Source organism: Rhipicephalus microplus, unplaced genomic scaffold (assembly GCF_043290135.1).
Source record: "Rhipicephalus microplus isolate Deutch F79 unplaced genomic scaffold, USDA_Rmic scaffold_31, whole genome shotgun sequence".
In the NCBI taxonomy this organism is placed as follows: domain Eukaryota; kingdom Metazoa; phylum Arthropoda; class Arachnida; order Ixodida; family Ixodidae; genus Rhipicephalus; species Rhipicephalus microplus.
This window is the reverse complement of record NW_027464604.1, coordinates 622,491-648,226: the sequence shown is the minus strand read 5'-3', so window position 1 is coordinate 648,226 and position 25,736 is coordinate 622,491.

Genomic DNA, 25,736 nt, shown 5'->3' with positions numbered 1-25,736 from the left:
GCTTTCACATTAGATATCGCAGTTTCCTACTTGTAATGGTGAAAAACACTGCACCTCAATAGCTGACATTGTTTATTGTGGTTTTATGATGCTTCATAACCTAACTTAACCTAACCTTCGCACTTGTATCTAAAAACGCTCGGTAACACTGTTTCTTTCGCAATTACGATATTTGCATGACGTCAGAAATTTTCACCAACTTGGTACAGTACAGAACGAGTTATCTCGCTAAATGACATCGTCCTTTAAGGTTTCACGATGCTTCCATGTGCTTTCACGAGAATATCACAAAATAGCAGTTTTGCACTTGTAACGGTACAAGACGCAGTTTCTGGCTAGTTCATGCCGTTTTCGTGCTTTCACAATATTTCACCTATCGCAGTTTTGTATTCGCAACAAAACAACACTATCTGATTAGATGACGTCGTTTGTGGTGGTTTCACGACGCTAGCTAGCTTAAACTAACATAATTCAACCTAGCTGTGATAAGTGAAGAAAATGATGACAACGACGGAAGTGCGGGGCAAGGCGCGTGAGAATTTTGAGCCAACTGTGTGCGTGAGGTCAGCCAATCAGCTGATGACCTGTGGTGGCCCATGGAGGTGGCGTACCACGATTGGGCCACGTGTGACCATTACATGGCGGTAAGCTTTATGGCTGGGGATGAGCCGAAGCAGCGGCAGACGGGAGACAGCGGGCCGAAGCGTCGGACGCAGGCGATCCATGTTTTTGCCAGGAAACGCGGCTGTCCACGCTACTGCATCTCGGGGCGCGGCCTGGCCTGCTGTTCCCTTCCTTGCCGAGGGCATCGCGGATCTCAGCGAGGCGTCTCCGTGGTCAGACATTCGGCACAGCAACGTACGTGGCCTGGCTAATGGTCACGGTTGCGCCGAGCATCGCGTCTCAACGCAAGCTGTTCGCTGGACCGGCTGGCCCATTACAGGCATGGAGCATCGCGTCTCCGATGCAAGTTGACTGCTCCGTAGTCGTACCCACGCCCCCACTCCGCCAAGCGTCACCGTCACCATAGCGTCGCACATCGAGGTGCAACCCGCTTCCGATCAACTGTCAGCGCCTGCTGCCCTGCACCTCGGCTTTCGTTGGACCCCCTATCTCATCGTGAGGTTTTGAAACTTTCCGCCTTGAACTCATGTTCTGTAGTTTTCTCATTCGATCAGACAGTTTTGTTACTTATTCGGCTTCACGGTTTTTCTGGTTCTGTGTTCTATGTTTTTCTTTCGTGCTCTGTCATAAACGTCATGTGTGTTGTTACCGCGTTTTGTCAAAGTCCGTTTCTCCTCGCACGATACGCAAAACAAGCGTTGACGAGCCTTAGCCCCGATAAGGAATAATATTTTCATTACAATAAATGGCGAGCCTGCCAGGATTAAGCTCTTGTTTTAAATATCTTTAGGAGCCTCACCTTGTTCGTGTGCCGTGGCTGAGATACGGACCCGGAAAAAGTTGCACTATTCACTGTAGAACATAGTAGGAATTCGGCCGAGGAAAAAATAATTGTTTTTAAAGCGGTTAGGTGCAAACAACCGTAAGGGCCCGGAGCATTGAGGTTATTGTGTGATCGTGAGGGTAGCGTGGTTGTTGTGCGGGAGGGCTTGATGCACTTGTGTAATAGCAGAATGGGCACGATAGTAGATTACGTTTCGGACAAACTCGAAACAGCCATGCGCCCTGGCTTTAGCACAGTTGGTGAAACAGGAGCCCTAGGTCGTGTGAAAGATCACGCTAAGCTTGCAGTGAACGTGGCTTGACGGGTGACGGCTACGGAAGTTTTAAGGACATTGTAAGTGAACAGCGCTTGACGTTGTGAGTTGACGTTTGGCGTAGGCGCCTTGCAGTTTCGGAAGACGTTAGGCTTGAGGGCTCGAAAGCGCTGCTTAGTTTTATGCTACGCTTCCAGAAGAATATCGAGTAAGCTGGACTTGATAAACTCAGCCTCTGTGAAGATTGAGTGAAGGCAGCCTATACTAGAAGACTGAGTTGCTGTTGTTTAAGAACTCATGAGTGTATGCCAGGAAGTTCTGGACTGTTTAGTACATAAGAGAATAAAATCTTGTGCAGTGATTGGTTTTTGTTGCCCGTATGCATGTTTAATTTAAAAAGTTATCATTCTTCTGGACTGTATGATTGTAAAGACAGATCGGCGTTTCCATTAGTGTCATCTCCGAATATTGTTGGAAGTTGCATGTTTTTCTGTCCCTCATCACTTTGTTGTGTGAGAAAAGTTGTTTTGTGGAAACAACTTTCTTGTGTGGGGGGTTAATGATGAGTGAAGAAAACGATGACAACAACGGAAGTGCGGGGCCAGGCACGTGGTATTTTGAGCCAACTGTGCGCGTGAGGTCAGCCAATCAGCTGATGACTAGCGGTGGCCCGTAGAAGTGGCGTGCCACGATTGGGCCACGTGTGATCATTACGTGGCAGTAGGCTTTGTGGCTGGGGACGAGCCGGAGCAGCGGCAGATGGAAGACAGCGGGCCGAAGCGTCGGACGCAGGCGATCCAGGTTCCGGCCAGAAAACGCGGCCGTCCACGCTGCTGCCGTCCAACCACCAGCTGGGGCGGCATTGCCGGCACTAGTACTGCATCTCGGGGCGCGGCCTGGCCTGCTGTTCCCTTCCTTGCCGAGGGCATCGCGGATCTCGGCGAGGCGTCTCCACGGTCAGCCGTTCGGCACAGCGACGTAGGTGGCCTGGCTAATGCTCATGGTTGCGCCGAGCATCGCGTCTCGACGCAAGCTGTTTGCTGGACGGGCTGGCCATTTACACGCATGGAGCATCGCGTCTCCGATGCGGGTTTACTGCTTCGTAGCCGCACCCATCCCATCAAGCACCGGTGTCACCAGAGCGTCGCACATCGGCAAGGGACGAGTGAGACGTTCTGCCGAACGAGGCGTGGGCGTGTGTACTGGGCGTGTGTACGGAGGGTTGAGGCCACGAAGGCAGACGAAGCGGTGCGCCGCTCGAGAGGACGAGTTCCTGGCAGCGTTCCTGAGCCGGACGTGGGACCCGTACGTGTCGGCCAGGTCGAGCTCCGGTGTGTCTGTTTGGGCTCGAGTCCGTTGGCCTGTACAAGGTCCAAGGACGGGGCCTGCTGAACGCCTCCTGCCTGGGTGCAGTGGCCGGGAGCAGGTTCGTGGGCGAGGCCTACAGGGGGAGGTCTTCGTGAGCCATGGCCTGATCCTGGACCTCAGGAGTTGCGACCCTGACTGCTGGGTTGGCCGCGACGTCCGACTAAACGGCGCTGCACACGGTAGCGCATCCGTGTGCCGTCAGCCGTTCCAGCCGTGCCATCTTTGCCCTCGCGCACGTCGACGACCGCATCATGTCGGGATGACGGGGACCCAAACTGTGAGAGAGCGGTTTCTTCTTACGAACCGTGAACTATACGCGCTGGACACTGAGTTAGCGTAGCCGCGAACTCTGCCCATATTAATGGCGGTCTGACTCTCGTGCATGTTGCGTGATGCTTGGTGTATAGGGTTGGACATATAGTTTTACTTTCTCCTGTCACTTCCTTGTCTAGTGTACAATATAAAGCTTCTTTTGTTCGCTTAAATTGTTCATGTTAATATTTTCTCGTCCGACATAAACAAACATAGTGACGAACGTCCTTAACCATTACACTAGCCTTCGCACTTCTGGCGTTAGAAAACGTTTTACTCGCTACATTACTATAGTTTCTGCAACATTACGACGCTTTCATGCGCTGTCACATTAGATATCACAGTTTCCGACTTGTAATGGTGAAAACACTGCACCTCGATAGCTGATATTGTTTATTGCGGTTTTATGACGCTTCAAACCTTAACCTAACCGAACCTTCGCACTTGTACCTAAAAACGCTCTGTTACACTGTTTCGTTCACAATTACGATATTTACATGACCTCACAGTTTTTCATCAACTTAGTACAGTACAAAACGCTGTATCTCGCTAAATGACATCGTTTTTTAAGGTTTCACGATGCTTGCATGCGCTTTCACGAGAATATCACAATATAGCAGTTTCGCACTTGTAACGATACAAGACGTAGTATCAGGCTAGTTCACGCCGTTTTGTGTGCTTTCACAATATTTCACATATCGCAGTTTTGCGCTCGTAACAAAACAACACTTTCTTTTCAGATCACGTCGTTTTTGTTGGTTTCACGACGCTATCTAGCTTAAACTAACACAACTAAACCTAACCTAACCTTCGCACATCTAGCGTTAGAAAACGTTTTACTCGCTACTTCACAATGCTTTATGGAACATTACGACGCCTTCATGCGCTTTCACTTTAGATATCGCAGTTTCCGACTTGTAATGATGAAAAACACTGCATCTCAATAGCTGACATTGTTTCATGCAGTTTTATGACGCTTCATAACTTAACCTAACCTAACCTTCGCACTTGTATCTAAAAATGCTCTGTTACACTGTTTCGTTCACAATTACGATATTTGCATGACCTCACAGTTTTTAACCAACTTAGTACAGTACAGAAATAAGACATTGCTATCATGAAGCTCTAGCACGAGGGCATGATATTATATATCAATGGCTGCCTGGACATATCGGTATTACCGGAAATCAATTAGCCGATGATGCAGCCCGGTCAGCCCATGAAGGAACCCGTGTAGTCCCTATTCCTCTATCAAGGAATGATGCAGCAAGACAACTCTACCTGCTGGCTCGAGATCTCACACGCACGTTCTGGTCGTCTACCAACATCCAAAGGTGTCAATTTTATGAACTAGATCCTTCGCTGAAGCTAAAGCTACCATCACAACTTTCCCGCTCAGACGCGACACTGTTATGCCGCCTTTGGTTGGGTGTTGCATTTACAAAGGTGTATTCCTTTCGCATTAGTATGGCAGACACTCCTACATGCGACTACTGCAGAGCTGAAGAGACCACCGAACACGTCCTGTGCAGCTGCGCTTGCTACGACACACAGCGATGCCAGATCCGGATGGTTTTATTTTTTATTTATTCATTTACAATACTGCTAACCCTTGCGGGCTGTAGCAGGGGTGGGAGGTGAACAGGTGAACAATACACAAACAATGTTAGGCAAAAAACAAGTCCAGCCGTCGTTGAAAATCCTGTGAGGATCTACATCCTGTAAGTACCTCGGGAGGAAGCGCATTCCAGTGAACAATAGATCGCACCAGAAACGAAAACTTAAATACATCCACCCGCGGTACATTAGCTTGGACAGAAAATGAGTGATTGGTACGAGCCGACACTCGTCCTGGGGGGACAGGTATACACTGGGATCCAGCTTGTAGTTCTTATGGTACAGGTCATAAATAAATTTTAAGCGAGCTATTTTTCTACGTGTAGCTAACGATTGAAGGTCAGCCCTAGCAAGCAAAAGTGATACAGACTGTGTTCTCATGTAATTTGAATAAATAAACCTCGCGGCCAATCTTTGTACTCGTTCAAGTTTGTTAATTTCAGTTTTAGTATGTGGATCTCAGATGATAGCTGCGTACTCCAGCGTTGGTCTAAAAATAGTCTTATACGCCAACAATTTAACAGAGGGCATTGCATTACGGAGTTTCCTTCTCAGAAAACCCAGCTTTCGCTTCGCCAGTCCTGTAATGTTGTCAATATGATTTTCCCACTTTAAACTGCTGGATATAGTAACACCTAAGTATTTAAACTCATTAGAACTCTTAATTTCTCTATTGTTTATTGTGTATTTATAGTTAAGGGGGGATTTTTTATTTGAAATTGTCATGCAAACAGTTTTATCAAAATTAATTTTCATGTCCCATTTTTCACACCAGTTGTCAATACATCGAAGAGCATCATTGAGGAGCATTTGATCAGAAACACTTTTCACATGACAAAACAAGAGACAATCATCTGCATATAACCTTACATCAACAAAAGGAGGCACAACCGTTGCAATATAATTCACATAAATTAAAAAGAGTAGAGGTCCCAACAAGGAGCCTTGTGGCACACCAGAGGATACGCGTAAAAGAGAAGAAAGTGCGCCACTTATTTCAACAAACTGCAACCTATTGCGCAAGTACGCTTCAACTTATCTTACAATTGCGGGATCAATACCAAGTATTAACATTTTTTGAATAAGTTTCTGGTGACATACTCTATCAAAGGCCTTAGAGAAATCAATCGCTATGACATCGACTTGTTCTTTTGAGTTTATGGCTGTAGCGAAAGCATGAACAGATTCAAAAAGCTGAGTGACGGTTGAAAGGCCTTTTCTAAAACCGTGTTGCTTATTATAAAACAGATTATTGTTTTCTATATATAAATATATATTTTGAAATTATATGTTCTATTACTTTTCACGCCGTGCGTGTGATAGAAATTGGATGGTAATTACAAACATTAAGGCGGTCACCAGCTTTGAAAATGGGCGCAACTCTTGCTAATAACCAATCAATCGGAACAGCGGCAGTACACAAAGATAAATTAAAAATTTTAGCTAAGAAACTAGAAACCCAATCAGAGTAGCGCCTCAAAAATTTGTTGGGAATCATATCCGGACCAGGTGATTTTTTATGATCCAATTCAAGCAGTTATGCCATTACGCCCTCTTTAGATACGGTAAGAAGATTCGAACTAGTATCATTGAACGTACAGCCTTTTTTTGAATGATCAATACTTGGAGAAAAAACAATACTGAAGTAATGATTGAGTGCTTCGGCAATCTGAATCGGTTCGCTATAGAAGATCCCATCTATAGAAAGCCCTGTTATTTCAGACTGCGAACTAGACAGGTACCGCCAAAATTTCTGGGGAGAGTTGGAAATGTATTCAGACCATATATTAGTTAGAAAATTACTTTTAGATTGCTTGACTTCTCTTCGTACCTGAGCACTAATTTGAGCAATAACAGACGAGTTTCTTGGTATTTTCTGACGGGCGCGACATAGTTGCCGTTTTAGGTGAATGATACTTCTGGTAATCCATGGGTTAGCTTTTGCAGTTCTCTTTTCTCTTTGGGGAACAAAATGTGACAAACAGTTATTTACTACCTTCTTAAAGTATTTCCAGAGGTCATTTACATCATCTGCAGGCGGGATAGCGTCAAAAGCCATTTCCAAGTAATCAAGAATTGAGGTATCATCTGCGGCCTGAAAAGTGTACACCTTTACTCTGGTTATTTTTTCTAATTTTTTATTTGGTTTAAGAGTTGCTGCAACCGCCTTATGGTCCGAGATTCCATCCTCGATACTTATTTCATAATCAAACACTTCCTGTGACAAAAATAGTAAGTCCAACAATGTCTCGGTTTGTCCTTGAACTCGAGTGGGCTTGTCAACTACCTGAACCAAATCGTACTTGATCATGATGTCAAGCAGAGTTTCTGCAAGAGGCCTGTTAAGCGGCCCAGCAACTCGTGCATTCCAGTCAACACCTGGTAAATTAAAATCGCCTGTGATTATTACTCTGCTTCGTTTGTTTGTCATTGTTAGCAAGTAGTCATCCAATTTCTCAAAAATATCAACTGAAGTTCCGGGGGCCTATAGAGAACCCCTATAAGTAACGTGATATCTCCCATAAATAATTTGCACCACACGTTCTCACAGTCTTTAATGGGAGACAATTGAAGTGCCTTCATCTAAACGTTCGTTCACTCTATAACAAGGAAGAAGATATAAATGACTTCATCAATGGTTTTCATTTTCTGTTTGATGCAGTAATGCTTAGTGAAACTTGGTGCAGGGATGATCGTGATTTGTTCAAATTTCCGTCTTATCAATCGTATTGTGTAAACAGAACTAATCGCCGAGGCGGTGGCGTTATGCTGTTGCTAAGAGAGCACGTAAACTGCGAGCTGCTTTCCAACTTTTGTATCTGTTGTGATGATTTTGAAATAATAACAGCTCGTGTGAATGACTGTATGTTTTCCGTTTGCTATAGACCACCAAGTGGAAATCTTCCTAGTTTCTTTTGTTTCTATGAACAGCTGTTATCATTTGTTTCAGAAACTGGCGATTATTTGGTGTCTGCTGGGGATTTTAATATCGACCTGTTGACCATTTCTGCACCACAAAAGGCCATGTTAACCATGCTGACTTCTAACGGATGCGAAAATTTAATCTATGTACCGACAAGGGTAACTACTGAAAGCGAAACACTGTTAGATTTATTTATTACTAATATCGATTCTACAAAAGCCAACAGTGGTGTAATAACGTGGGACCTTAGTGACCACCTCCCAATATTTGCTCTACTAAGAAAGCAAAATTTCACGATAAATGAAAAGCATCAGTACATTTCTTTTCAAAATATTACACAAACAGGTTTGGATAATTTTAGAGCTGAATTGCTACTTAGCGATATTCCGCAAATTCTGAAAACAGACGACGTTGACATTGCATACAGTAAACTTATTGATGAAATTTCTCGTGTGTATAAGCGTCACTTCCCACAAAAAAAGTTTAAATTGGGTAAAAAAATAAGAAAACCATGGATAACCCCTGAATTGTTACAAAAAATTAAGTGTAAAAATGCGCTTTATCACAAGTTCATTAAAAGTAAGGAACCAAGCATATTGAAAGAATACAAGTCGCTTAGAAACAAACTAAACAAAGAACTAAGGTCACACAGGAAATGCTATTTTCAAGCTGAGTTTGATAGCTGCTCGAAAAAACCCGATATGTTATGGAAAAAGCTTAATACTGTCTTAAATCGCCGTAAATCGTCTCCACGTGTAGAAAAGCTATTTCTTGGTGGCCACGAAATATGGGGCGATGATTTGGCGAATACGTTTAATGATTATTTTGTGAGCAATTCTAATTCTTGTGCATCTGCTGATATTACAAAATTTATGCCTGATAGCAATCCATCTTCCTTTTTCCTTCGCCCATTTACAGAGTCTGAAGTACTGTCAGTTTTTCTTTCGCTTAAAAATAGCTCAAGTTGTGACGTTGAGGGCATGCAGGTTCGTCCAATCAAGTATGTGCTTGATTTAATTTGTCCATATCTTACCTACATCTTTAATCTGTCTTTGGCGAGCGCTATCTTTCCCAGGAGGATGCAGATCGCAAGAGTTTCTGTGCTTTTTAAGAAAGGTGACATAAACGATATCAAAAATTATAGACCTATTTCGATATTACCAGTATTATCCAAAGGGCTGGAGAAACTTATACACGTGCAAATGTCTAATTTTTTCGATAAGCACAATCTTATATCTACAGCCCAATTTGGATTTAGAAAACACCTTTCTACTGAGTTAGCCTTGCTACAACAAAAAGAATTCATTTTAACACAATTTGAAAGCAAGAATCTTGTGCTCGGCCTTTACATTGATTTCAGTAAAGCCAAAACACGTTGGTGGGCTAGTTGGTTTGAATCCATTAAGAGTGAGTAAGCGCAAAACAGACAAGGACGTAGAAGAGACAGACACATACAGAGCGCTACTTTCAACTGATCTTTTATTTTCGCACGAACCGATAAATATATACCGAGCGAGCGGAAATAACATAAACATAAAGAACATATCGCGGAATCACATCGTAGAACCAAGCACGTGTAAATTGCACTACATAGTAAAAGTACAAGTCACTGTGTCGAATCAAGGTAATGAAGTTCTTTTTGAGAAAGCGATACTGATGGTTGGCTAACGCACATGTCAGATAATTTCGCGATTTCATATGCCTCCATAATCTCCCTTGTCATTTTGCCAGGAGCCTTAGATAGAATTTTAGTTTTTTCGAAGAGGGGTATACATCCACAATCTCGGCAATGGATGCCCAAATGGCCCGAGATTGCTTTCGTGACATTATAATGATGTTCTTTCAATCTCTGATTGATACATCGGCCAGTTTGACCAATATAGGTTCTTCCACAAGAAAGCAGAATAGCATAAACAACATTGCGAATGCAGTTCACAAAAATTGTTCGATGATTAATAAGGCAGGTGTTTGCACTGTTACACTGTGAATTAACGCGTCGACACAACCTATGTAGACGTTCGGGAGCTGAAAAGATCACATCCACTCCTGCCTTTCCCGCGATCCTTCTGAGATTATGCGATACACCTAAAGGCAGTAATGGTCGTACAGCAAAAAAAGTGGCCGTCGTTCCGTACTTGCATGGTGTATCGCATAATCTCAGAAGGATCGCGGGAAAGGCAGGAGTGGATGTGATCTTTTCAGCTCCCGAACGTCTACATAGGTTGTGTCGACGCGTTAATTCACAGTGTAACAGTGCAAACACCTGCCTTATTAATCATCGAACAATTTTTGTGAACTGCATTCGCAATGTTGTTTATGCTATTCTGCTTTCTTGTGGAAGAACCTATATTGGTCAAACTGGCCGATGTATCAATCAGAGATTGAAAGAACATCATTATAATGTCACGAAAGCAATCTCGGGCCATTTGGGCATCCATTGCCGAGATTGTGGATGTATACCCCTCTTCGAAAAAACTAAAATTCTATCTAAGGCTCCTGGCAAAATGACAAGGGAGATTATGGAGGCATATGAAATCGCGAAATTATCTGACATGTGCGTTAGCCAACCATCAGTATCGCTTTCTCAAAAAGAACTTCATTACCTTGATTCGACACAGTGACTTGTACTTTTACTATGTAGTGCAATTTACACGTGCTTGGTTCTACGATGTGATTCCGCGATATGTTCTTTATGTTTATGTTATTTCCGCTCGCTCGGTATATATTTATCGGTTCGTGCGAAAATAAAAGATCAGTTGAAAGTAGCGCTCTGTATGTGTCTGTCTCTTCTACGTCCTTGTCTGTTTTGCGCTTACTCACTCTTAATGGATTCAGTAAAGCATTTGATTGTATCCATCATTCCATACTACTTAAAAAACTTGAAACCTATGGTATTCGCGGGCACTGCTTAAACCTCGTGAAGTCGTATCTAGATCATCGCCATCAGTATGTCCAGATTGAGCATTACCGTTCAGACTTAAAACACATCAGCAGAGGCGTTCCTCAAGGTAGTATTCTCGGCCCATTTCTTTTTATAGTTTACATCAATGACCTAGTAAATATCTACAGTGATGCGAAATACGTTATGTACGCTGACGACGCTAGCCTATTTTTTTCGTCACCTGAACTTGGTAGCCTCAGAATAACACCAACACTGCTCTAAGGGCGCTCCAAGAATGGTCAGCAGCAAACGTTTTGCAAATTAATACTAAAAAGACAAAAGCCGTGATTTTCAGACCAAAATCTAAGCAGATAACCTGCGATCACATCACCCTTCTTTACACAAATGAAGCAATAGAAATAGTGAGTAGTGTGAAAATACTGGGAGTTACCTTCACACAAAATATGCTTTGGGATTTACACATCGAATCAGTTTTAGGCAAGCTATCTCGTGTGGTTGGTATGATGGCGCGTCACAGATTGATATTACCTTTTAAAATAAAGCTTCTTGTTTACAATGCGCTCTTTTTTTCTTCCTTGTATTATTGTTTTTTGGTATGGGGTACGACGACATATACAAATCTTGAAAGACTTCATGTACTGCAGAAAAAATTTCTACGGGCGCTTTTCAATGTACCCTACAATTCCCATACTTCAGATTTATTCTTGAAGGGAAATGTCATCCGCGTGTTTACCCTATACAATTACAAGTTAAGTATAGCGTTCAAACGAGAGATAAAAGAAAACCTAAAGTTTTTCCACGAGTTATCTCATCTTGCCAAAAACACCCATTCATACGGCACTCGTTACATAGAACAGTGGAAGGTGGTCACTGCGCGGACAAGCTATTCTATGCAGAAGCTATCATACACGCTGCCAACCCTTTTAAATTCATTTCATAAATTACACATTGAATTGAAAATAACTTCTGCACGAACACTGCGCGAGCATTTCATCAATTCATGCTAACATAGTAAATAGTGTAAAATATTGCTTTTTTTTTATTCTTCCTTACTGATGTGTTTTTTTTTAGACATATCTGTATTCCGAATATGTGTTTCTTGTGATTTTTTTTTTCTCTTTATGTGAATGTTTGCCATCGCTGCCTGCACTGTAGGGGTGGCTGCGGGCCTCTGTCAAGTTGCTTGTGCTTTCAAGCAACTTTTACCCGCAGTCTCCTCCATCGCTGATGGAAATAAAAATTATTATTATTATTATTATTATTATAATTCGTACCGAAGAGTTTTCTTAATCAGTAAAGCAACGCCTCCGCCTTGGGTTAGTCTGTCATTACGCAGTACATGAAATGAAATGGGAAAAACATTTGTATCTGCAACATCCTCTGTTAGCCAAGTTTCTGTTACAGCCACGAAGTCAGGGTCATAAATTAGTGTCAACGATTCTAGTTCTTCTGTTTTGTTCAAAACGCTTCGTGCGTTCACGTTTATCAGCTTTATGTCGCACTGCTTCTTTTGTCAGACCGGGCGGCGTGCTTCGCTTTGAGCGTTCTTAACTTTCACGCGTGTATTGGAACGGCAATCCCACGTATAAGCAGGGTCGTCGATGTAAAGCTTATCTCGAACAAGCTTCACCTTCGCACCATTGCGCCTATCATCAAGAGCAGAGCGCCAAAGGGACTTCCTTTTTTCTAATGTTTCTTTTGAGTAGTCGTCAGAGACTCCGATATTAGTACCTCTCAATTTTTTGCAGCTCCTAAATATGGCCATCTTTTCATTGTAGTCATAAAATCTTACAATTACTGGTCTGTCCTGTTTGCTTTTCTTCTGACCAGTGCGGTGAATTCTTTCTACTGAGGACACTGTAACACCAAGGCGCATTGAGAATATGTTTTTTAATACTTTCTCTTCAATGTCCTGTCGTGTTTCTTTATCAGTCTCAGTGACACCAAAAACAAGAAGATTATTTCTTCTAGCCCTGTCTTCCAATTCGTTTAACCTTTCTTGCTGTTGTTCAATCGTGCGCTGGAGGCTTTCAACAGCAATGTCAAGGTTATTTATCTTAGCAGCATATTCAGACAAAGGTTCCAATTTTTCTTCTATCTGAGTAAGCCTAGCTTGTATTTGAGTTTGTGTCTTTAAGATTGTCTCTAGCATTTCCTCAACTGTTGATCCGGGATTGAGTTCAATGTCCCCGGAAAGCATTAGCACCAATTCTGACCACAACTTGAACAAAATGTCAAAACAATTCGCTGGGAGCGGCAGCACAATCAAAAAAAGATTGCAGGAACGATAGTAAGATGCAGGAGCACAATAACCAACCTGCAAGGTAAGCCACGCATGTTTCAGCGACATTGCTGCTGTAGTGCCGCCGCTCCCACTGAGGTGCCACTGAAGCGGACGAGGTTTTATGTCTTCTTCGCGTGGTGACGTAACCGAAGTCTTCCAGTTCCATAGGTTGGCCCCGATGACATCACGGGATGCTGTCGGGGATAATCTGGGCAGGGCCGGGACTTTGTCGGTCGATGTTGGAGCACTGTGCACGAGCGGCACCATCTGCAAGATAAGCCACGCATGTTTCGGCGACATTGCTGCTGTAGTGCCGCCGCTCCCACACGGGAGTTTCACAAATCAACTTGAACCCGGACCATTTTGTGTGCAGAAGATACTAGGACCTTGGGCATCTGCCTCAGTCGCGCAGAAAGCAACTAAAGCACTGCTAATTTACCTAAAGTCAACAAACCTGAGCGACCGCCTGTAGACTGTGTGTGCTCCCCGAGTGTGCTCGTGATTGTGTGTACCTTCTCATCTCTCTGCAACCTCTTTTCTCCCCTTTATTCCTTCCCCAGTGCAGGGTAGCAAACCGGATGTGCGTCTGGTTAACCTCCCTGCCTTTCCTTGCATCTTTATCTCTCTCTCTCTCTCTCTCTCTCTCTCTCTAGTACAGTAGAGGACGCTGCATCTCGCTAAATGACATCGTTCTTTAAGGTTTCACGATGTTTGCATGTGCTTTCACGAGAATATCACAAACTAGCAGTTTCGCACTCGTAACAATACAAGACGCAGTATCCGGCTAGTTCATGTCGTTTTGTGTGCTTTCACAATATTTCACCTATCGCAGTTTCGTACTCGCAACAAAACAACACTATCTCGTTGATGACGTCGTTTTTGGTGGTTTCACGATGCTAGCTAGCTTTAGGAAGTGTTTCGGTTCCCCCGGTGGCACGAACCTTTTCGAGGCAAAACGGTTCGGTTCACCCAATAGCCACTTAAAACCGGCTTGACTTGGCTTAAAGTGGCGTTAGAATCGGTGTGTTAAAAAACACTTTTCAGGCGATTTGGGCGTTCTTTATTCCGTGGTTCAGGTAGAGTTCCTCACTAGCTTGTGACACACAGTCTGTAGCGGGTTCATCGTATTCTAGTCGTGATGTTTTTTTCTCCGATGTTGGTGTTGGATTGGACTGTAATCTGTTTGAAATGGCGAGAAGCGCCTCTGTCCGTGGGGTCGTGGTCGCTTTCTGTTGTTAGAAAGTGATTCATACGCAAGTCGCTGCCGCTTTTCTTAATTGCTGTGATGTCGCCGTGCTTATCGAGTAGTTAACGTCATTCGCCCGAAGCACAGAATTAACACCTACCAGCCCGAAGTGTTTGCCACCAAATCTACAAGCAATGACAACGAGCATAAAATAAAGGCCTTTGGAACGCGATTTGTGAATATTGGTCTGATGCATGTACTACGCGGATGTATGGTAGGTGCATGCGTGTTGCTTGAGGACTGATCAAACAGCTGGTGTCACTTGGGAGGAAGTATATACTGTGCCAACGCTTTCATTGAAGCTTGTTCTTGCGTAAGTGCGCGAGATAGATACGGAATGCACAAGTTGGAATTAGAGAACGTTCTTGTCCTAGTGGCTTTATTAAGCAGTCGCAGATGATGGCAATTTGTTTGCTTAGCAGTGTGTGTTTAGATTGGGGTAACCAGCAGTGAAGGGGGTTGTGTGTGGGTGAGGAAATTAGTTTTCTTTGTTGCGGTGCCTTCCAAACAAATCCGTTATTTCTTCTCTTCATTGCGTCGGTCTCTTGATGTGGCACTAAATTTTGCTATGTGCTCTTCGTGACACTTCCTCTCGCTCTAGAATGCTCTAGTAAAAGTTGAGGCTAAAGTTCAGCTGAAGTGTTTAAAGTTCCTTGCAGCTAACCACAGCAACATTTCTTTGTCTATGTGATATGACGGACGCTCGTTACTTGGCATGCCTTTTATAGCGCAAAACGTTTCTTTTTTTTTTCATTTACTGAACACCGGAAAAAAATCGGGGACATTTGTCCCGACTGGGAGAGCGCGGGCAAAGTCTTGGACAGTCCAGCGAAATTCGGGACGGCTGGTAACACTAGTTTAGGCAAGTGTATAACAATGAAAAAATGTAATAAAATAGAAATTTCATTGCTGGGAGCATTGTCGAGCTTCAATTGCTAACCCGTAAAGGTCTTTTCAAAAGTTAACATTGCCGCAATACACCAGTGTCATGGGGTGAAGTGCTTGCAGTGTATTGCAGTAAAGCATACATTATGCGCGCGCGTGTGTGTGTGAAATGGAAGCGTAGCACTGCTATTAGGCCTAATGCGATGCGCCGTGCTTTGTCTCATTACTGGTCATGCGACAGACGGCCTCAGCACCAACTTCAACCTTCGTAAAGAGTCCATATGTTCCCCCCATAATTATTTTTTTAAATTGTGGCAAGTGATTCACACTGCAGTAAACTTCTAGTATATCGCATGAATAATTTAAAATTGTTGCATGACCCCTAATAAAGAAGTGAAAGATACCTGTGAGAGACTCCTTGGTACTCCAGGTTTTGTGCCATCAGATATGTGCTCTAAAATGAAAATGATCATTATTAGTGAAATATATACTCAGGCTAGGTATTGGAGACGATTGTGCATGTTTTGCAAATTTCCTTTTAAAAGCTCATGCTTCACCTTATCGGGCTTTCTTTAGTTATTAAGAAAAATAGCTCCCCAAGAATGGTCTAAAATTAAACACACAGTTTGTCATGGGGCAAGTTGAGCTTAGCAAGAAAATGATTTATGAAAACCATTCTGTTTCATAACTAAGAGCAAGCTGGTTTCAGGAAACATGTTGACCTGAGATGATGGCACGTGTTCACGCATCTTACAAAGGCTGCTTGTTGTTATAATGTGGCTGTAATTGGACAAATGTCTGTCATCAGGTGTGGAGATACATCGCATCTCTGATGATCAAATTTTTAAAGAATAGGTTTTCAGGGGATGCTAAAAACTTTTTTTGAAGGGGTGAGCGTTAGAGAGCATTACTTTATTAAAGTCTCCAATTTCATTAGGTTAGCACTGAGGCTTGCAGGTATGTTAAATGAGCATGGTCACTTGAGTAATACTCAGAGGTCAATAATTATAGGGTGAACAGCAAGGTATGTATGAAACAGGATTATGCAAATTGCAGAAATAGACATAATGAAGTTGTCGAGAAGACTTTGTTAACAGTACATTTACAGGCTTCACGCAGAATTTGCTTTCCAGCAGGGTGCATTTACTTTCGCTGATGCTTTCGATGGCATCATTGCAGTTCATAAGCACTGGTTTTACGGACTGCACGTGACGATCTTGTTTTTTCAAGGTTCATGTACTGAGTAAAAAGTATAGGATCAAGAAACTTACATGCTGTCTTAAGGCATAATCAGGCTCACCATAGAGGTAAGTGGTGAGATTTTAGTTAGTTGTATGTGGGAGGTCTGTGTACATAACATCATAGTAATCTTGCAATGCTGTAGCTTTATTTGTGTAACGAGTGAAGCTTCTTTTCCTGTTAAAAATTTCTGCCAAGCAAACAAGTTCCTACAGTAGGATTTGCCCTTGGGTAAAGCAGGTGGTAAGAGTGAGCCTATTCAGAAGCCCTTCAAGAGTACCCACTGAAGGAATTAGTACCTATAGGGCAAAAATTCCAGTGCACCAAGAAGGGCAAGGGAGGACGGTGCAGGTTAACATTTCAGGAGGGCAACTTCTGGACATCATCCTTCTCTAGCCACAAGCTTGTATGGCCAATGTTTAGCAGACTCCTACTAACATAAACTAGGTATAAATGTTGCTTCTCTATTGCAAGATGACACACCATATACCTTTTGAGAGTCTCCTCACCACAAGCTCTTACATTAGCCTAAAAATTTTTTTTTCTACGGTGCCCTTTTTTTTGTCCTAAACAGTTGTCTGAAGCAACAATATGCACATTGTGACAGTCTAGCTGGTGACCACAGAGATGGCTCCCGCCATCACGATGTATACTCCACTCAAAATGTAAGACACTGCAAAATCATAGTCCGGTGTGCGTGTATACGACCTTGAACATGCAAGCAGTGACCACTTCTCTTGTGTTCTCTGCACTGGCGAATGCTTGTTGCTCACCTGTTCAAGATTGTGACAGTGAAATTAGTTCTGGCAATGCTGTCTCAGAGGTAAGACTGTGTACGCCCTTAGGAACACCATGGTGGAGCGAGCAGAGATTCATATCAAATGTAGTAATAAACTGGCAACACCATGGTGATACAAGCACACTTGCATTAATTTATTACATTTTTATTGAGGCAGACATCACACAGCTAAGCCTAGTTGTGATCTCTTTTCATTATTGTCTACATAGTTTTCCCGTTGGTCACAGCACAGGAAGAAAAATTTCTCTGTGGGAGCACCATATTTTAAGCTTGCATGACTCCAATGAAGCACTGTGCGAACAGATATATTGAAAATGTCAATACTTCTGGCCCTATAAATGGTGAACTGGTTGTCACATTCAGCCGGTGATCCTGCAGGAGCTTTAGCATATACTCTAAGGTCATTTTGCATCAACAATGCCACATACAATAGTTTAACAATGGTTGTTAAAGGGCAAGATGATGCATAGCTTCAGGGAGCTAATTAAGCTAAGGGGGAAAATTATAGACGCCTAAGCACCACTGGAAAAATGAAAAAGCACAGAAAAAGAGCATCGGTCGCAGCTGAACTACAGAAAATATTTACACTACACCACACATTCGCATCGTCTAGAATTTTCTCTAATAATGTTATACCAACCTGCCTAGCAGCAAGTACTTCTAAGGTAATAAAGTGCAGAATGACACTTGCATAAAACAGGGAACAGGACGCGAGTTAACTGCCATCTATCTTTGTTTGTGGCTTTGGTAGAAAATATATAAGGAAACAGACACATGTGAAGAGTGACAGTGTGCAATGTCACAGTCATCAAAAACATCACTTAACATTGCCTGCTCGAGAAATTTTCCTGGTTTTCAAAGTTTCAACAAATGTGTCACAATTAAATACACCACTTCTTTTCCAGCTTGAACTGCTTCCAACAGTTCACATCTATCAGGACTGCTGCCTGTAATCTTTGTCTGGTATTTAATCTGAACTGACATGCCCTAATACTTACACACAATCAGCCATATTTGTCTATCTACCCTTAACAGCCTGTAAGTTCACGTGTAACAACACACGCTCCACCCTTCCAGTGGTCATAGTCCATACGGGTCATTATATCATTCAGTTAGCTGCCTAACTATACTTTCATTCATTCACTTCATATTTCTTGAAAATAGAGATATGTGAACCCTACAACTGCTTTGCAAAAAACTAATGAAGTACCACACTTGCTATGATGGCTTAATTAAAACAAATTATTTCACGATGATGGCCCAGAAGCTTTCTCTAGAAAACATGTAAAGCCCATATGGAGAAGTATGCGTCCCAGGGAAATTCTGCAACTGCCAAATTCGAAGAGTGTGCAAAATATTCTATGATTTCACATACCAAGTTAAATACTGTTATATTTCATTCCGTCGCCATTATTTGGGGAACTAAACATTTTTTACTAGTTTAATAAAATTTAAAATGTTAAGTACACTGAAATAAAGCGAAAATGTGTAAAAGTATCACAAGTTTCATCCCTGGCAGGTTATACGCATTAAACATGACAGCTTATCTAGTGCAGCTGGCTGCTTCGCTCTAGGAAAGTAATTTTGCTACCTATACAATTGTCACTTACCCTTGCTTAACACTTCTGTAGATTTTAAGGGCTTGATGTTTTCGCCAGATACTCGATTCCTACTTTTAAGATTTCTAGGAGTCCTTATCATAGCTGCAAAGAGAGATACAGCCAGTATTTGATGTACTTGTTTTTATATTGCAATGGAAATAATACATCAACTGGGAAATAGCAATGAAACATTTTGTGTTAAATTTTATTTCAAATTCGTTTTGCTGCGCAACTTGTGTACCAAACAGTGGCTGACAACCATTGGGTGTATTTGCACCATGCTCTGCCATGACGAAGCACATGCATGAAACTTGAGAGACAAAAGCTCATGCATGCAGGTGCAATTATTATGCAGTCATCCCTTGAAACATCCTTCGTAATTTTAAATACTTGGCTGGGCAGATGTCTGTTAAATTATTCTCGAATGTCCAGGCTGGCTACAAAATGAGCAATGCTAATAATGTTCTTGGCTTGTGCCACAAATTTTTTACCACTCATTCTTTAAAAATATTTCCTAACGCTGTTGTTGTACAACCAAACAAGAATATGTACATGCTCTTTAGCATACTGTTATTCACAAACTAAATGCCAGTTCATTAAAACTCAAGATAGTTAAACATTCATATTCCATAATTACGATCAAACTGCAGGTGAGTTACCACAACAACCAATCTTCCACTGATGTCATTATGTTTTCACTATGAATTTAGTAATTTGCATGCTTGCTTCTTTTTTTAAAAGTATGCATAATATTATACAAGACACCACAACAAACTCATTTATCAACTTCAGTATTTTATCACTTTCAATTAACCATCATATTGCAAAGTCTTGAAACAAGTCACTTTTAAGACCCACAAGTTTTCTTGTGCCCTTACAGTGCATCGAAGGCCCTGAAGTGTGAAACAGGCCAAAAGGCATTGGTAAGGCTTGTTCATAGGCATTGGACAAATCTGTTTACAAAATGTGTTAAAGGCACATGCGTGCACATGTTTTGGTTTGATTGTACATTAACATTAAGAAAGGAAGGAGTGGTGCGACATTTCTCGCACAAGCCAAGCATGTGGTTAGCATTGCTACCACATGCTTGGCTTGTGCGACTTCACTTCACTTTATTATCTTAAAGACCCCGGTGAGGGGGTATTACATAAGGGGTAGGTTAACAAATGGAGGTTACAGAGAGTGATCTTCTGACAAGCAATATGTATGTATGTTTTGCGCAAACGTTGATGAACACGTGATGGCTGCAACGTCACGGGGAAGGCCATTCCAGTCCACTGCTGTGCGAAGAAAAAATGAGGCAGCAAAAGTAGTAGTGCGAGCGCTTGCGCATGCGATTGAATAAGAATGGGTTGTGCGGTGAGATATGCGCGTTGGTGGGATAATGTAAGGTGCTTGATTGAGGGAACTGTGAAAGAACTTGTGAAACAAACAGAGGCTGGCGATGCGGTGATGCACAGAAAGATTATCAATATCAATGTCATGTTTTAGGGATGATATGCTTATTTCGTATGAATATGAAGAGTGAATGAACCTAGTGGCACGATTTTGTACAGATTCTATTTCGTTTATTAGGTATATCTGGTGCGGGCTCCAGATGGGCGCTGCATATTCTAGTTTAGGTCTGATAAGCGATTTGTAAGCCAGAAGTTTTATGTCTAGTGGTGCGTGACGCAATTGGTGCTTTAGGAAACCGAGGGGTCTGTTCGCGGATGATATGATGTTGTTAATGTGAGTGTTCCAAAAAAGGTCAGATGTTAAGGTGACGCCTAGGTAGTTATGACTGAACTTGTTCGATAGCGGAATTAGAGATTAGGTATGAGAATGATAAAGGATTACGCTGGCGTTGAAGTGAGGCGAGTTCGCATTTAGTAGGGTTAAGCTTCATTAACTAAAGATCACACCACTGTTGCACGAGATCCAGATCCTGTTTGAGTGTAGTTTGATCAGAAATGTTAGTAACTGTGCGATAGATGACACAGTCGTTGGCAAATAAGCGGATATGGGAAGATACAAGAACAGGAAGATCATTAATATATATTAGGAACAAACGGGGTGCGAGTACAAATCCTTGGGGGACGCCGGATGTTACTGGGAGGGAGCTAGAACGGGTATTTTTAATGGAGACGAACTGAGAGCGGTTAGTAAGAAATTGTGTGGTCCATGCAAGAATGTTGGGGTGCAGGTTCAGCTGGGAAAGTTTTAACAGTAGGCGTTTGTGCGGTACCTTATCAAAGGCTTTTGCGAAGTCGAGAAAGATTGAATCGGTCTGAAAGTGATGGTTGAGAGAAGAGTGTATATCATGAATAAATATAGCAAGTTGGGGTTCACTGGATAATGATTTACGAAATCCGTGCTCGGAAAAATGAAAAAAATTGTTGGTGTCAAGAAAGTTCATGATGTGTAATTATATGATATGTTCCATGATTTTGCAGGGGACGCTTGTTAGAGAGATGGGTCAATAATTTAGGGGGGACTGTCTGTTACCTGATTTGTGGACTAGAATGACCTTTCCAGTCCTGGTAAAATTCCTGTTTCGAGTGACAATGAGAACATCATCGAAAAGTACACTGCAATAATTTCCTTAGTATTTTTTAACAATTTAGAGTTAATATTGTCTACGCCAGCTGATGATGAAAGTTTTAATTTGTCAATGAGTGATGAAATGCCACTAACGGATAACACAACAGGGTCCATCGCTGGTAGTAGTAGGTGGCGTAAGAAACGGTACGTTGGCTTCTTTAGTGAACACTGATGAGAACGCGGTGTTAAAGATATTGGCACAAACAGTGTCGCTTACGTCTTCATTTTTATCGTTTGTAAGCGTGATGTCTCGTGTTAGTTACAGGTTTATGATTTCCGAGAATTTTCTAGGGTTAGATTTCAGAATTTTAGTTAAAACATTGTGATAGAATGTCTGTTTCGCTTTTCTAATTTCAGCATAATAAGCATCTTCCGCAGCATAGTACTTGCCCCATGCGCACGCGTTACCATTAAACTTCGCAGCTCGGAAGAGGCGCTTTTTTTATTTTCAAATGTTTTCAAACTTGTGGAAAACCATGGTTTATTTTTATTGGCAGTAAAGCTCACTGTGGGGATAAATTTATTAGTCAAGTCAGTTATCTTATCCTTAAGCATTAGCCAGCTGTCATTGAGAGAACAGGAACTGAGATTGAGTTCGAAGTATGGTAGGAAATCTCGTAATTCACGATTAATTAATTCATAATTACCCTTATCATACAAGTGAATCGTTTTGCGGAAAATGGAGCGTATTTTTAGGGTGAAGTTAAATATGGTATGGACGACTTTGTGATCGCTGATTTCACGTAAGTATGCAATAGATTTTAAGCTTTCGGGGCTATTTGTTAATACCAGGTCTAAAATGTTCGAGGATTCACTAGTGACGTGCGTTAGTTTGGTTACCTGTTGGATGAGGATGAAGTTGAGGCAAACATCGACGAATTCTCTTGCTTCAGTATTTCCAGAGGTTGGTGAAACCTGATTGAGCCAATTAATGGAGGGAAAGTTAAAATCCCCATAAAGCAGAACACGTGCGTTAGGGTGTTTATTAGTTAGCTGGGATAAGATTTCGTTAAGTTTGCGGGGGAAGTCTGGGTCAGTTCGAGGGGGCCTATAGCGTACGCCAAGTATTATTGCTTCGGGAGGGTCACGGCATATTACCCATAATGATTCTAGTTGTGAAGATGTGTTGATTAGAGAGCATGATAGTTCTTTTTTAGTGGCGATGAGTATGCCTCCGCCACGTGAATTTTTACGATCGTGACGAAAGAATATGGTATTTATCCCGCACTAACTTTATAGTTAGTGCTGGAGTTTCAGATTAATTCCAGCCTATTGTTTTAGCAATATATCTATAACATGTGGTACAAATAGTTTCTGTTAGTAATTTCACAAATGACAACACTATTATCAGCAAATCATGAGGAAATTTAGATGATAGCAAGGAAGAGGCATTGGCAGTTAAAATGAGAAATAAGCTGGGCTTAGCTGAGCACAAAGTGAGTTCAATTTCATGCGAAGCATTCAAAGTACTAAACTTTGTTCGGTAGTGCCAAGGTCCAGATGACTTAATTTTTAAGTAAATGTTTATGACTGACCTTGTCAAATGTGTTAGAAAATTCTAAATAATTCAGTCTATGAATCACTCTATAAAGAGAATGGCACAATTTATGAGTAAATAAGTGGAGTCTAACTTTGAAGCGTAGTTTTAAATCTATACTGCGTAGTGTTGTATGAAATGTAGGGTGATATAGAGGTACTTAGCTACTGAATAAGCTTTGTTAGAATATAATACTAGTAGTGGTATTACAACATATGTGCAAGTTAAAATGAGGAAAAATAATAATAAATTTTTAAATTCCAGAAAAAAAAGAAAATTAAAAAAATTACAGCATATTTACGGAGTGATTGATGATGAGTGGGGTGAAGCGTCCGTCCATGCATGCGTCTATGCGTTCGATCGCGTTTGAGAATGCAGATGACGCATGGGTAACACCGATGAGACGCGTGCCAAAGGAGCCGAGCGCAAGCGTCTTCAACGTGCCCGCCACTCTGCTTCGTTCATGCCCCACCAACGATCCACTACGTATGGTGACTATAAAGGACACTGAGAGATCCGCTCATTCTATGCATATCCAGGCACAGCCCCCCGTGCAGCCAATCTGAGAGTAGGAGTACAGCGCCATCTAGTTATCTTTACCCAACTGCAGTTTCTATGTAATTCTTAAGAAAGCGCTGTCTAATATACTGTTCGGCAAATACTGCCTTCCTTTCTTTGTTTTCTCTCCTCTCGGTTATGCGTGATGCTTGTACCATATCTAAGGACACAGTGAAAGATGAGGCATCAGTACCAAAAGGACTTATTTGGTTTACATTCTTTTATGGTTTGGGGGAAGTATGAATATTTATAGCAACTTGATTTAAAAGTGTATTTATTATGTGTTTGTGAGTGCCTGTAAGGTGTTAACTTAAAATGACAGAAAAAAAATTACTTTTGACGTGTCCTTGTTTATGTCACTATGAATTAATTAAAACAAAACCTTTAGTTTTGGTATTTTTGCCCTACCTTGTAGTGTTAATAGACCAGCTTTCGTTTGCAACTCAGTAGGAGAATTCGTTAGATTGAATTTGTTATAAATATACCTCATTGCCTTCCTGTTCACCCCCTTTTAATCCTTGCAATTAGTTACTTTGTATGGGGAAACCCCACAATACTATTATAATCATGTTAGTAATATATTCATTATTATTATTATTATTATTATTATTATTATTATTATTATTATTATTATTATTATTATTATTATTATTATTATTATTGCATTGATAACATTGCACTTGATTTGCAGTTTACTCATTAAATCTGTATTTCACTGTTACACTGTTCAATGCAGTATTTATAATGTCCTTACAAAGACCTACATATTTTAACTGCATTTAATGGACTCAGATATATCAGCCAGTCTTGTGGCACAACCTACAGGACAAGAATATTTTCGTCATTTCAGGACATCCCGGGGATGTTTTGAATTTTTCAAAGAGGTACGTATTGGGGAATGACTGATGCACGGCTACCTGTTTTCCATGCAACCTTACCTTATCTCCAAAAGATCAGGTGATGGCAGTATGAGGCAAAGCAGTTAGACCTTTTCAGAGTAGCTTTATGCCTTTCTATAAATTGCAGTGCCATGTCCTCCTCTGGCAGAGAGGTGCTAGGCAAGAGGAGGTAAAGGAGTGCCAGCCCGTTTAAACTTCGATGCAGCACACACCAATATTTGGTTGCGCATATGTCCTGTGCTTTACACAAACTGTTTTTTAGTTGTTTGCACTGCTTGAAATACCCTGTGCCTTTTTGAAATTAAACTTGTACTGGCATACAATGAACTGTAAATGTTGTCAGCATTAGATGTACAAAAAAAACCATCATGAAGGCAATGAGCCCTTATCACTTATTTGCCTTGCACTACAGCTATTCTGGGATGAAGAGAATGACCATAAGGAAGATAAGAATAATAATAATAACAATAATAATAATAATAATAATAATAATAATAATTCACACCAACTGGTTTCATTATAACAAATGATTCCAGCTGATTCCATTTCAAGGCCAGCTGGTTTCATTTTCAGTCTCGAGTGGTTCATGCTGGGACCAACTGGAACATGTTGCTGATGTGTTGGCCTGTACTTAGTCCCAGCTGTATACAGCCATGGTTTCAGTTAAAGTGAACTGAAACCGTGGAGTATTTTCACCTCGAAAGGAAAGAATGTAGAAAGTGGTGCATCCAAAGGCAGAAAAGAAAACAAAGAGAAAAGATAAAACAGGGAACAGAGCAAGAAAAACAAAGGCGAGCTCTCAAAGAGAAAGAGAGAAGAAAAGAGAGAAAAAAGGAGGCACACGCACACTGAACTTCTCTAGCCTTCATTTTTGAGGGCTCCTCGTTTTTTCCCCATGCGTCACTTTTTTACCGTTACCTGGCTAAATTTTCGCTCCTATACACAGATCGACTGAATTGACGGCGCACTCAGATTTAGCGTACATGCTCGTTGTCACATCCTCTCCCAAAATTCTCATGCCTGTCGTGCCAGAAAACAGCTTTGCAATGAAAATCACTATCGTGCAGCTGAGGAGCTGTATCATGCACAGATCATAATGTCAGCCTGATCGCACGAAGTAACGGTAATAACTTAGTAGTACACCATGCATAACACAAACGTTCAGTGGGCCCTTAAGTTACGTCGTCTTGACTGCAAAAGTGAAAGTTGTGCTTTCCCAGCATTTTCCTCAACTATGAGCCATACACTACAGCTGTGTTTTG